The 15,147-nt window shown below is 45.5% G+C and overlaps 1 pseudogene; it reads right to left on the reverse strand.

Moving 5' to 3' along the window:
- Positions 1–15,147, reverse strand: part of LOC141091555 (uncharacterized) — a 53,857-nt pseudogene that overhangs the window by 5,615 nt on the left and 33,095 nt on the right.

The following is a 15,147-nucleotide window of genomic DNA, read 5'->3' on the forward strand; positions in this document are numbered from 1 at the left end:
GATGAATCTGTAAAAAAATCTATTGCCAAAGGTTTCTTTTTTTAAGCCTTGCCTCAAAAATATCTACTACAACCTCCTGGTTTGCATAATTTGGCTTACATCAAATCCACCATTATATTGGTGACAGGTATAGATGCCACCAAAGTTACCCGTCTAGAAGAACTCAGAAATACAATTGAGCTTAAATGTGGCCACTTTTCTGTTTAGGTTGCTTGAAAAGCCGTAGAGTAATATAGGCAAGAACGGACCCCCTAAATTAGTGATGGGCAGTCCGGCTTGTTTTTTGGTTCAGCTCCGTAAAAAAAAGCAAACCATGAGGTCAAAACCCGCCCAGCCGCAACTCGCCAACGTCAGAACATTCTACGGAGTTTAGAACACACGTATCAGCCACCGGACGGCATGATTTTACCCCAAGTGACAATCGTCCTAGGATAGCACCACGCACTACTTAGGCTTCCAGCTCACATCTGGAAGCCGCCTGTTCTTCTCTGGTTCAGTCCTTTCTGTTTTGCTCCTTGTTTTGACCTCGGCTTGTGTTTCTGACTATTCTTATGATTTTGTACCTCTCATGTCCTCTTGATTCTGACACAGCCACCTCACCATTCCTGCCAGCCTGCTCCACCGAACAGCAGCTTTTTCTGCGGCCCCATGCCAAGGGCCTCTGTTTAAGCCCATATCCCTGTATAGGGGTTAAAGGGTGAAAGTTAGGGCAACCCCTGGGATTTGGTAAGCGGAATGGCTTGCACTAAGCCTGTCCATGATATACATTTTAGACCTGCCAGGTCACCACTGACAGAACGCAATTATAATTTGCCTATTTTTTTTATTTTAATATTATGAGAAGCCCATGATACACTGTGGGGGCTACAAAGGGGGCTCACATACAGGGTGGGATATACTAAGAGGACCCTCATACAGATTGGAGGTTATATAGGGCCATCATACAGTGTGGGGGTTACTAAGGGAACCAGGATACAGTGTGAGCGCTACTAAAGGGGCCATCATAGAGTATGGGGACTGCTATGGGGACTACTGTGAGGCCATCATACAGTGTGGAAGCTGCTTCTGGGGTCATCATACTGCAAGGGGAATACAAGGGGGCCATCATACACTGTGGGGGGCTACTGTGGGCCACCATACAGAGTAAGGGCTACTAAGGGGGCCATCATAAAGTGTGGAGCTACTGTGCAGGACATCAAACATAGCGAGGGCTATAAAGGGGTCCATCATACACTGTAGGGGTCATCATAAACTGTAGAGACAACTGTGGGGCCATCATACAGTCTACTTTACCTTTGCTGGTTATAAGAAATGGGGGGACCCCACATCGTTTTATTTTTCATTTATTTGTTAGGTTAATAGATCTATTGTAAGCTACACGTGCAAGGCACTAATTATATATCTCACTGATATCTATCTATCAATTATTTATCTATCTATTATTTATCTATTATCTACCTATTCTCTATTTATCTCTCTATCATCTATCAGTCTATCTCACTGTAGGGATCGTGGGCCGAGCTGGGGGGGTGGTCCCTCTTTTTACCACGCAGAGATGTAACAGAGACATGAGGGAGGCAAATATCGGGTACAACAGGTCCAAGTTGTATTCTCTTCGCCGTCCACCCGACGGCCTCCGCAGTACACCGCACTTCAATACACTTCACCTCACTTGACTTATCGGCTCTCCGTTTCCAGAGCCGTTTCCCGCACAACGTACTTTACACCGGGGACGTACATATACGTACCGGCCCCTCTTCACTCTTTGACGCTCCTGTCAGATCTGTCACTGTGGCCGCCTTAGGCCCGTAAACCAACAGTACTTCTACTGATCAGTCGTCTCCCTCTTTCAATACTGTGTGCTTTACCTCGGTGCCTCGTCTATACTGCGGTATTTTCCTGTCAGGACCACCCCCCTGACTTTCTCTCTCCTCAGTCCCCCTGGTTTGGTTTTCCTCAGAGTGCACAAACTGCCGAAGTTCTCCTGTCACTTGAGCTCCCCCTGGGGACTGGAAATTTCTGGAACCCTCCCTCAGTATTTATATCATTTCCGGTTCCCTGTAACTCCGCCCCCCATGACCAACGGTTTCCTAAGCCCTAAGCTGATGTCAAGTCCTTTACTCCCAATCCTCCCTGCCCTCTAATGGTCAACCCAAGGTACTGCACATCCACCACACTTTCTCAGCTATTTTCCCACTGTAGTAACTGACACCTGTCTAAACTGTGCAAACCTTCCTTTCTCTATTCTGACAAGTCCGTCCGTCCGTCAGGTCACCTTCCCTACACTCCCCCTTCCTTGTCTATTGTCGTCCTCGACAATCGTAATCCCTGCCTTCGTCGTTCTGAAGCTTCACCTACACTCTGTTGTCGGACCAGTTGTTGGGCCAAACCCACTACCCGCGGGGGCCGAACCATACTGGGAGCACCATGCTCTGAGCAGCCTACTGCTACTCACCAGCACGCACGCCACTTGACAGCATCTTTCAAATTGGGCTAGGTACACCCATATTCTCTCTATGGCGTGTACCTTCCCCTACTCTCCCCTTCTGTCACCTTCCACTGTCTGGTACGCCATGATCGAGGCCTCACACCTACCAGATCATTACCGGCGTCAACTTTCCTCCTTCAGAGGTGTCCGTGTTGTCGGGGACCTGACCTAGGACGGCTGTCTTTCTCACATCTTCCATCTCTTTTACCTTTCTTTCAGTTACATGTCATGGTCGGCACCTCGGTCTCCCAGACCCTCTTCACACATAGACCCCTTTCGGATCTCACACTTCCCTTTGGTCCCTCAGACCTTCTCTTACCCAGACCTGTTGCATTTACTTGTGCATATTATACAACAAAACAACTTCACAATAACACAAGTACCCCATTTTTATATTTTTTTTTCTTTTTCTATTGCTTCAAAAATCAACATACAACAATAAAACTTCATATGTTATCCTCCCCCCTTCCTTTGACATGGACACTCTCTTTTCTTGACATCCCCGCTTTGCCAGGCTTAATACAAAAAAAAAAACTTCTATATTAAACCTTTTTTTTTTTAAACTCGGACGCAATCTGTCCTTGAAATTTGCACAACGGGGCAACGAATTTTCGAAAGTTCAAATCACTTATTTGTGGCTGGCAGCAAGGCGCCCACAGCCGTGGAGCTCCTGGGATGTAGGGAGTGTCCTCAACAGTTCTCTTTACGGGGGCTCGTGTTCTTCTGGCTCCGCCAGTACTGCCACCGCATAATATCCGCGGGGGGCAGTATTCTTTATAATATGAAACTAAGTCTCCCTCCATCAGAGCCCGGCCGTGACGTATGGAGGCCACATTCACATATACCTTTTGGCCAGTCTTATCTCGGATGAAACCGTACCCCTTGTCGACGTTGGTATACACCAGCCGTCCCCGAGATCTCTTCACTGCCATGCAAGCCTCCCCCTTTGAGTGGAGTAGGCCCCATATCTCCTGCTCCCGGGCCTTCTTTTTCTTGATAACCTCTGCGACCCAAACGGAGGGTACAGCGCAAGCTCTGGAGTCCAGTGGGCGGGATTCCGCTGAAGAAGAGGGCAGGGCAGAGGTGGCCGATGGTTTCTGCGGCCCAGCAGCCGCTGGAGCCGAATGGCAGATGGGGGCAGCCGTGTTCTCGGTAGGTTGGGTCACGGGACCTGCCAAATAGGACGCAGCGGGCTCCAGCACCGGCATAACCACGGCCGCAGGATAGGCCGCACCTGACGTTTCAGCCGGAGCCGGTACAGCAGGGTTAACGGCCGGTCTCGGGGAAGATGTCACTTCTGGCCGGGGGGACGCAACAGCGTCTTCTAGCAACAAGTTCCGCACCGGCGACACCAGGCGTGACATCACCGGGCGGAGTGACTCGGGATTAGGAACGGAGCCCCTGCTCAGTTCAGCACAGATGGTAGCGCCCTCTTTGGCCGGGCTCTCGGGGACACAGGATGCCGCGTACTGCGGCTGAATGGTGGGGGCCGCTTGCGGAGCTGCTGGTGGGGCCGGGGGAACTCTCACCTTCCCCGGCGCCGCGGCCTCCGTCACGTCATCACGCGGCTCCTCACGCAGTCTCCGCTCTTCACCCCGCCGTCCGGCGGTGCTTGCCTCCAGGCTCCGGGGTTCTGCAGAGAGGCTCTCCACTGATATTTTTGGTGTCCGCTCCCGCTGACTCCGCAAAGGCTCCGCTTCTCCGCTCAGCATCCAGTTTCCTGCCTGGGACTCTGAGGGGGCCGTTTTCTGGCGTAACTCGACCTCCCGGCGCCACCGCCACTCCAGGTGCCCGATGCCCCGACATCCACAGCGTCGCATATCGTCTGATAAGCAGCACTCAAATGGCGCCAGACAGTCGCAGCCAAACTTTTCCTCTGTGCCACTCCCTCGGCTGGGTGGGGCGATGGCAGGCCTTTCCACCCACTTGCCAGGGTCCAGTATGTGAGAGTGCCGGCCTCCTGGTACATATCGCTGGCCCCAGGGGTACGTAGGAGGGGGCCCCAGTCCATTGGGGACAACAGCAAACACCTAGATCTCACTTCGGCGTCGAAGTAACACCGCCATCCTGCACAGCTCCTGGTACCGCCCCGGATCCTCTGCCAACAACGCGGATCCGCCACAGCGTTCCCAATTTGTAATCCACAGGTGGGTAGTTTGTATTCCATAGGTGCTTATAATCCACACAAAGCAGTCTGAGTCTCTTTCCATTCCTTGGGCAGGCCTGCCGCAGAAGATGACGTATTAGCGGTGGCGATCCTGCCGACTACGCCAAATGTAGGGATCGTGGGCCGAGCTGGGGGGGTGGTCCCTCTTCTTACCGCGCAGAGATGTAACAGAGACACGAGGGAGGCAAATATCGGGTGCAACAGGTCCAAGTTTTATTCTCTTCGCCGTCCACCCGATGGCCTCCGCAGTACACCGCACTTCAATACACTTCACCTCACTTGACTTATCGGCTCTCCGTTTCCAGAGCCGTTTCCCGCACAACGTACTTTACATCGGGGACGTACATATACGTACCGGCCCCTCTTCACTCTTTGACGCTCCTGTCAGATCTGTCACTGTGGCCGCCTTAGGCCCGTAAACCAACAGTACTTCTACTGAACAGTCGTCTCCCTCTTTCAATACGGTGTGCTTTACCTCGGTGCCTCGTCTATACTGCGGCATTTTCCTGTCAGGACCACCCCCCTGACGTTCTCTCTCCTCAGTCCCCCTGGTTTGGTTTTCCTCAGAGTGCACAAACTGTCGTAGTTCTGTCACTTGAGCTCCCCCTGGGGACTGGAACTTTCTGGAACCCTCCCTCAGTATTTATATCATTTCCGGTTCCCTGTAACTCCGCCCCCCATGACCAACGGTTTCCTAAGCCCTAAGCTGATGTCATGTCCTTTACTCACACTCCTCCCTGCCCTCTAATGGTCAACCCAAGGTATTGCACGTCCACTACACTTTCTCAGCTATTTTCCCACTGGAGTAACTGACACCTGTCTAAACTGTGCAAACCTTCCTTTCTCTATTCAGACAAGTCCGTCCGTCCGTCAGGTCACCTTCCATACACTCTCCCTTCCTTTGTCTATTGTCGTCCTTGACAATCGTAATCCCTGCCTTCGTCGTTCTGAAGCTTCACCTACACTCTGTTGTCGGACCAGTTGTTGGGCCAAACCCACTACCCGCTGGGGCCGAACCATACTGGGAGCACCATGCTCTGAGCAGCCTACTGCTACTCACCAGCGCGCACGCCACATGACAACGTATGTATTATCTGTCTGTTATCTATCTATCTCACTATTTATCTATCTATTATCTATCTATCTATAATTTATCATCTATTATCTATCTATCATCTATCTTTCTTCTATCTATCTATCATTCTATCTATCTATCTATCTATTATCTATCTATTTATCTATCTATCTATCTATCCATCTATCTTTGAGCGCAGAGGTTAGCGGCCCATTTGAAATGAATGGAGCGCCGGTCTCATACACGTACTGCTGCCTCATTCTAATGGGGATTACAGTCCCCTGTTCTGCCGATCAATGTGTGTCCCAGTTTTTGGACCCCCCCCCCCCCCGCTGGACAGATGATATCTTGTTTTCACCATACAATTCCTTTAATGGAATTGTTTTTTACAAACTTAAAGTGCTTGTCCGCCATCATTCATTGTTGCATCAGGAGGTGACGTCCCATCTACACATACCTGGTGGGGCACATGACTCCCATGGGGCACATGACTTATTTGACAGGTTATGGGTTAGTGGTCGTATTGGTATATCATTGTTTGAGTGCAGATTTTGGGGCCCCACTTTAATTTTTTGCCCAGGGCCCCACTTTGCCTGAAACTGTCCCTGAGTGTGTGACACCTAATGGGCCATCATACAGTGTGGGGAGTATTGTAGAGGCATTATACTGTGTATAGGGGAGCTGTGTGGAACAGAATACTGTGTATATGTGAGATATGGAGGCATCATACTGTGTGTAGGGGAGCTGTGGGCCTATCATACTGTATATGGGGGAATTGTGGGGATATCATACTGTGCAGAGTGGAATAGTAGGGGCATTATACTGAGTATGGGGGAGTTGTGGGCCTATCATATTGTGTACAAGAGAGATGTACAAGGGAGGCTTTTGTGACATTATTGAGTGAACACTTATTGTTATAGTGGCACTCAGAGTATTATTTTCTAGGGGGGCAAAACGTGGCTGCTGTTTTCTAGGGCACTTGCGCAGGGCATTAATATTTTCTAAGGGGCAATTTTACCATCTAGTGGGCACTAAGGAGGCATTAAACTTTGTAAGGGGCACAGTGGTGGACATTATTATGTGGGGGCACTGAGACCTTTTGCCACACAGCAGGTGCAGTAATAGGGACACATACAGCAGCAGCGGCTCAGTATTGAGGTATCAGCAGGATGGGGAGGTTGTGCATGTTGGGAAGGAATAGTTGTAATCATGGTTACCTGGTTAGGGCCGGAACAGGCTTATTCAACATGTAATTTTGGTGGGCAAAAGCCCCAGAAAGTATTGTCGAATGCCCATAGACACCAGAGTACGAGTTCATCTAGCAAGCTTTGGGAAACACATTGGTACCACCAGGTGCTGTAAAGTGGACCCATTTTGAGTTTTGAGGCCTCCTATGTATACCACTGATCTGAGACCTTCTATTCAAAAAAACTGCGAAACGCGCCTACATTTCCAGTTGGATCTTTATTACTTTACATAAGAGCCATTTAGAAAGAGTGAAAGTCTTTCATGATGTGAAATCTTATCAGGCAGAGATTGTTCTCCGATTGTTCCATCCGTGATATGAAACATGATGATAATTGTGTCTGATTGCATTTCTTCCATTGGCAGAGACCGGGTTGTCCATCAAAATTCACATTCTATAGAAGAAGAAAAGTCATAAGTAACTATTAACATTAATTGAGGACACTGGAAATATAATGAAAGCAAAAAGTCCCAAAAAATGAAGCCATTACATGCGGATTCAGAGAACCCTAGTAACTTTGTCCATTGGACTCATTGAAGTTAAAAGAGCTGAGCTGCAGTACCAGACACAACCTGGGAACAAGGATGGCGCTGTTTGCGCATTCTACGTTCTCATGCAACCATTGACCACAGATGATGTTTTGGTACAATGAGACCATGGGATGTTGTTTTTAGTCTGTACAATTCTTTAAATCTTACCTTCATTTGGGCGAGGATAGAAGCACCAGGGGGCATCATATTCCATATCGTTATAGCAGCAATTCTTGGCGATACATTGCTCCGCTGTGATGCCGGGATGTCCACAATTCACTCTTGAAAATGGGGCAATTGAGCATTGATCTTCATCTAAAAATGATTAAAAAAAAAAAAATCATATAAGGTAAGCTCAGAGTCAGGCGGCAGCTGTAAAGGTTGTAGGTGGGGTTGAGCTAATCGGTTTGAGGTAAATTGAATTTGCCTTGAATATTATAAAAAAAAATCAGATTTTCCTCATATCCAAAATTTTTTATGATTCAAAATCAACAAGAGTTTTGGGAAAGGTGTAAGGGGTCTACAGAGGCCATAGAGAATAATAAGGAACATTCAGTCCAAATAAAACCTTTGTTTTTGCTAATTTCAAGCAAATTGATTAATTCAAATTTTCAGCAAATTTTGCTCATTTCTACTTAAAGGAAATTAAGTGACAGCTACTGGATAAAACTTAGATACTTTATAAAACACTGGTGTTTCAACAATTCATTTCCCTAAGCCGATATTAATATAATTAAACAGACATCAGAAGTTACCTACATGGCTCCTATAACATATCGATTCGTTACGTGTGAAATACAATGCTTGTGTTATACACGTGGTATCACAGGTCCAGCTTCCTTCCCCTGAGTCCGCTGCCCCCGTGTTGTGCTCCACACCATTTAGGCACACATCTGTGTCTTGGGATTGAGACTCTAGACCTCTATGGTTGGTGTTGTCCTCCTTCTCTGCATACATTCCTTTTGCTTCCTTCCCTGCTGTGTTCCACTTCATCCAGCCTGCTGCTTCCTGAGATACCTGAGCATGACTAGTCCTCATGGACCACGTGCCTTCCTGCCTGCTGCACCAATGCCTGGTGTCTGTGTGCCCACCCGTACCTGAGGCTTAGAGGATCTACCTCACCTACTGAGCCTGACATTTTGTCTTTCGATATTAAATATGTGTCTCAGCAGGGGCTGGCACTAAACTTTTTTGGCCCCATAACCAGGGTGTGATCTGGTGGAAACACAAGGAAGAAGGGACTTTTTGTAAGGAGTGATTATGTTTGGGTATAATCAAGAAGGTCAGGCGAAATGTAGATAGGTAGGCATATGCAGGGGAGGGTGCAGAGTGACGGGCAGAAGGAGTCATAAAGTAACAGAGGTTCGGTTGGGGAAGTGGCACAGGGATGATACATAAGATTTAAGGAGCCCTAAGGGTTAAGATGAGTCAAGGGGAACACAAGGTTGCAGGGACTCTGTGGATAAGGTCCAGTAAAACATGTAAATTAGAAGAGGCTCTGCAGGGGAGGAGCTGTGTGCGACTTACAGGACTCTATTGGTCCACTCCAGTAAAGCCCATAGACAGTAGCTTTACCATCCTTGCTTTGTCTCACGGAAAATTCAGGACAGTTACAGGCAAAAAAAAAAGACCTCTCCTGAGTAGTCAATTCTGCTGGACATGTCAGAAACCACTTACAATATTTCAGTGAACAGTGCCCCCTAATCTTGAGATGTCGAACGGGAATGGTCTTAGAATGATGGTATGGTTATGAAAAAAATTATTCACAAAGACCATTTCCGAAAGTTGGTAACTTAAAGAAGTTGTACCAAGTTTGGAGATTATTATCCCCTATCCATAAGAATGTAGATCATGTAACTGTGCCCTCGATATCTCCGGAGGTCCCATACAGAATGAATGGAGCAGAAATGCACATGATTGCACATCACTGCATTACCAAAAGGGTCTTCAAAGCCCCGATTCCAGGAATCGGTGGGGCTCCCAGCATTCCGACAACCAGAGATCTGAAAGTCTATACAAAGCTTTATACAGTGCCTTGAAAAAAATACTCATACGCCGTGAACTTTTCCACATTTTTTGACATTAAGCCCACAAATTTACAGTGCCATGTAAAAGTTTGGGCACCCCTGGTCAAAATTTCTGTCATAGTGAACAGTTAAGCAACTTGAAGATGAAATGATCTCTAAAAGGTTTAAAGTTAACAATGACGGATTTCCTTTGTATTTTAGGCAAAAAAGTATATATTTTGTAATTTTTTTACATTTTAAAAACTACAAAAAGGGAAATCGGCCAATGCAAAAGTTTGGGTACCCTTGGAGATTTGTGTGCTCAGATAACTTTGACCAAGATTTCAAACCTTAATTAGCCTGTTATGGTTATGGCTTGTTCACCAACATAGTTAGGAAAGGCCAAGTGATGCAAATTTCCCAGCTTTATTAAAACCCAGACTCTTCTAACCTTGTGCCAAAAACAGCAACCATGAGTTCTTCTAAGCAGCTGCGTAGCTCTCTGAAAATGAAATGGTGGAGGCACACAAACCAGAAGAAGGCTATAAGAAGATAGCAAAGCATTTTCAAGTTGCCCTTTCCTGAGATTGAAATATAATTAAGAAATGGCAGTTACCAGGAACAGTGGAGGTCAAGATAAGGTCTGGAAAACCAAGAAAAATTTCAGTGAGTGCTGCTTGTAGGATTGCTAGTGAGGCAAATCAGTACCCCCACTTGACTGCAAAAGACCTTCACAAATTTTTAGCAGACTCTGGAGTTGTGGTACATTGTTCTACTGTTTAGAGACACCTGCACAAATATGGCCTTCATGGAAGATCCATCAGAAGAAAACTTCTCCTGCGTCCTCACCATAAAATTCATAAAATTCAGCGTCAGAAGTATGCAAACGAATGTCTAAACAAGCATGATGCATTTTGAAAACAAGTCCTGTCGACTGATGAAGTTAAAATAGAAATCTTTGGCCACAATGATCAAAGATACAGTATGTGTGGAGAAAAATGGGCACAGAATTTAAGGAAAATAACATCTCCCAACCATTAAGCATGGGGGGTGGATTAATCATGTTTTGGGGTTGTGTTGCAGCCAATGGCACATTTCACTGGTAGAGGAAAGAATGGATTCAATTAAATTTCAACAAATTCTTGATGCAATCATAACACTGTATGTAAAAAAGCTGAAGGTGAAAAGAGGAAGAGGAAGAGGATGGCTTCTACAAATGGATAATGATCCTAACCACGTGGCAAATGCACAATAGATGACCTCAAAAGTCACAAGCTGAAGGTTTTACAATGGCCCTCACAGTCCTCTGATCTGAACCTCATTGAAAATTTGTGATTAGACCTCAAAATAGTAGAGGAAGTAAGACGGCCCAGGAATCTCACAGAACTGGAAGAATCTTCCATAGAAGAATGGATGAAAATCCCTCAAATAACAATTGAAAGACTCTTGTCTGGCTACAAAAAAACTTTTACAAGCTGTGGTACTTTCAAAAGGGAGGGCTACTAGGTACTAACCATGCAGGGTGCTCAAACATTTACATTGGCCCATTTTCCTTTTTGTATTTTTAAAAAATGAAAATCATTACTATATACTGGAAATGGGTCATCTTTAACTTTAGGCCTTTTAGAGATAATTTAATGTTCAACTTGCTTAATTGTTCACAATAACAGTAATTTTGACCAGGAGGGCCCAAACATTTATATGCCACTGTAAAGTATATGTGGAGTGTAAAGGAAATGATAGAGGGTTTTCTAATTGTTATAAAAATATTAATCTGAAAATTGATTTGCATTTGTATTCAACCACTGTGAGTCAATACTTTGTAGGACCACCTTTGACTGCAATTACTGGTGCAGCCTTTTCGGGGTCTGTCTCTCCCAGCTTTGCACATCTAGAGGTGACATTTTGTCCCTTCTTCGCACACTCGCTTTCGCTCAGTAAGATTGGATAGAGACGTCTGTGATCAGCAATTTTCACGTCTTGTGACAGATTTTCACTGGGATTTAGGTCTGGACAGTGACTGGCTTTTATCTTAACCCTCCATTGTAGCTCTGGCCAGATGTTTAGGGTCTTGTCCTGCTTGAAGGTATACCTATGCCCTAGTCTTAAGTCTTTTGCAGCCTCTGTACAGGTTTTCCTCCATGATTGACCTGTATTTAGCTCCATCCGTCTTCCTAGCAACTCTGACCGGCATCCCTAACCCTGCCCCTGCTGAAGAAAAGCCTCCACACAGCATTATGATGCTGCTACCATGTTTGACAGTGGGAATGTTGTTTTCAAGGTGATGTACAGTGTTAGTCTTCCCCAATGCAATGTGTTTTGCATTTATCCCAAAAAGTTCTACTTTGGTCTCATCCAACCATATCACCTTTTTTTCTACATGCAATGTAGGGGAGCTGCCAGCATGTGGAAGAAGGTTCACCGTCCAACAGGACAAGAACCCTAAACAAAAAGGCCAGAGCTACAATGAGTGATTTAGATCTGTTCTTCAACTCTCTAATAACACAATATATCCTATTAAAGTACTTTCACACATATAAACTAGTAACTCATATGAAATACTCTTTGACAAATTTTTATATCAAGATGAACGCATACATATAATATAGTAATATAAGAAACAAATGTAGACAACTTACTTGGTGCATTCTGACCATGTACGGAACTGGAGGACCCAACAATGAGGGCGATGGCAAATAAGCAAATCACTTTGCAGTTCATGGCTTGTCTACTCACTTGGTGTTTGTTGCCCGTGGATGGTTGGAACTGAGAGTAGGATGGACGAGTCTTACGGGAATTAACTTTATATTCTTGGTTGTTTGCTATGTCTTTTCAGGTTATGTTTAATAGGGTGGATCTGTCGAAATGTTGGGTAACACAATGGTCTCCTGTTGTAGGCCTTTGTTTTGGCACAGTACGCGTCCAATTGGTCACAATCTTTTCCATCTTATCTGGAGTAAATATTTGCCAATTTCAATATTATTTTGGGAAAGAAATTCAAGTGATTTCCAAACAGCCCAAAATATGATACCATAAAGACCCGAGAGTCAATATCTGCTGACGCAGACTGAACTAGCTTTATTGTCTCAATTGGTAAATTTTTTGTAGACATACAAACATATGGCTCTTAAAGGGACACTCTAGTAAAACTGCATTGCTACGTTATATCTGTGATTTTTCTTTGTTGAGGCATTTTGCATATTTTGTTTCCCAGAAGAGCACTGCATGGCCTTTAAGTCTCTTTACACAGCCACGTCAAGCACGTCACTCGCCACAAGGATGATGTTACCCCTTGGACCCCAGTAAGAGGACTCTCATCGCATACAGCCTAATCAGATCAGAGGAGAAACATTATCCCGAAACACACGTCTACAAAAAAAGATAGCGGATTGGATTTTATTATAAGGGCAGGTGCACACGTCTGGTGATTCTCTCATCTGAAGGAATTGGGATGATTATGCCAATAACACTCTGATCAGAGCTGGATCTGAGCGTCTGAAAAGTGTTATCCATTTCTTTCAGATCAAAGTTGAACGTGCAGGGGGATAAAAAGCCTGTAAAAGCAAAATGGCACAACATTTTTAATCAAACCCAATAGCAAAAATTATTTTTATCACAAAATACATGCTTTAAAGTAAAAAAAAAAAACCTAACTGTCCCCAGAGATAAACAACCCCTTTAAGCCCATCAGGCCCAAGGAGAAGCATTGTCCAGTTATAAAGTCAACAGGACCTTCTGCACTTCTATCATCATGTGGGCCTTTAGTTTGAGGGGATTACCGATATTTTTTTTATCCTCACCTTATGAGAACCATAACTTTTGTTACTCACTTACTGTATATAAAGCTACAGGTGCGTCTCACAAAATTAGAATATCATCAAAAAGTTAATTTATTTCAGTTCTTCAATAAAAAAAAAAAGTGAATCTCCTATATTCTATAGAGTCATTACACACAGAGTGATCTATGTCACGGGTTTATTTCTGTTAGTGTTGATGATTATGGCTTACAGCCAATGAAAACCCAAAAGTCATTATCTCAGTAAATTAGAATACTTTATAACAAACAGCTTGAAAAAATGATTGTAAAATCCGGAATGTTGTCCTACTGAAATGTATGATCAGTCAATGCACTCAATACTTGGTCGGGGCTCCTTTTGCATCAATTACTGCATCAATGCGGCGTGGCATGGAGGAGATCAGACTGTGGCACTGCTGAGGGGTTATGGAAGCCCAGGTTGCTTTGATAACAGCCTTCATTTCGTCTGCATTGTTGGGTCTGGTGTCTCTCATCTTCCTCCTGACAATACTCCATAGATTCTCTATAGGGTTAAGGTCAGGCGAGTTTGCTGCCAATCAAGCGCAGTGATACTGTTGTGTGTACACCAGGTATTGGTACTCTTGGCAGTGTGGACAGGGGCCAAGTCCTGCTGGAGAATGAAATTTCCATCTCCAAAAAGCTTGTCAGCAGAGGGAAGCATGAAGGTCTCTAAGATGTCCTGGTAGACGGCTGCACTGACGTTGGTCTTGATAAAACACAGTGGACCTATACCAGCAGATGACATGGCTCCCCAAACCATCACTGATTGTGGATACTTGACAGCCAGCTCCCCCAGTTAGGCAGCAGAGAGTCGGCTGTCAATCAGCATGACATCGGCAGTCCCCCTGTCAAAGAGCTATTAGGATTCTGTTTTTACTCTCTCTGCGCTCGTCACATTACGGCTCCATATGCAATTTTTAGAGACACAAGCACTTTCTCTTCTGCTTCGTTCATTGTTTCAGATGGGTTTATCAGAAAAGAAAGAGATTGGCATGTGATTGTGTAAGCAGGTCACGGGATGCAGAGACGCAAGTGAGGCAGAGCAAGGGTTAACAGTATAACAGTTTAATTGAAACAATAGAGGAACTCCTCACAGGGAGATAAACAGTTAAGTTGAAAAGATAAATTGCAAAGTAACAGCAGTCCAGTTATTAAACTTATCATGTCCTTAGGTTCCTCAGCTGCAGATGATCCGTTGGGGGTTGTAGTACCTACAACGGCTGGTGGAATGTCCTCAGATGGGGTCAAACAAATAACGGTCCAACTTCTGGCGGCAGCGGGCGGTCACTGGTTTTACCTTCTGAGCCCCTAGTATATAAGCCTGTGCAGCTAAAGCAAAGAGAGCCGCAGAAATCCTGGTGTCAAGCGTGGGCTGCTGCACTCTGGCCGGAAGAGGAGACGGCAACTCAATGTCCTGCCGCCGTCTCACGTTTTCTGTTGTGAATTCCCTTACTCGGACTTCTGGGCCTGAGCTCCCTCTGGTGGTTACTGGGAGTAGTGGAGCTGGCCAGCTTGATGGAAGTTTGCCACCTGACGATGATGATTGGGAATCTGGGATTGCAGGCTGGGAGCATATAAGTGAGCAGGCTTCCCTTAGTAGTTGCTGATGATTTCCTTCTTGTGCATTTGGATTTCTTTTGTCTCCTGCCTGATCTGCATGGTTCAGTTAAGTGATTATTTTGCTAATCCATTGCATCTAACCTGGTTGTGCCTTTTTCTGCTTTCTGCTTTGTTGCGAGGGTTCAGCGTGCTCCCTGCTGGGGCAGCGCTGGGCCCCGCTCCATATGTTACAGCTTGTGTCAGTGTGTTCAGTCCCCT

This window comes from Dendrobates tinctorius, unplaced genomic scaffold (assembly GCF_039654945.1).
Source record: "Dendrobates tinctorius isolate UK_male_01 unplaced genomic scaffold, ASM3965494v1 ptg000054l, whole genome shotgun sequence".
Classification (NCBI taxonomy): domain Eukaryota; kingdom Metazoa; phylum Chordata; class Amphibia; order Anura; family Dendrobatidae; genus Dendrobates; species Dendrobates tinctorius.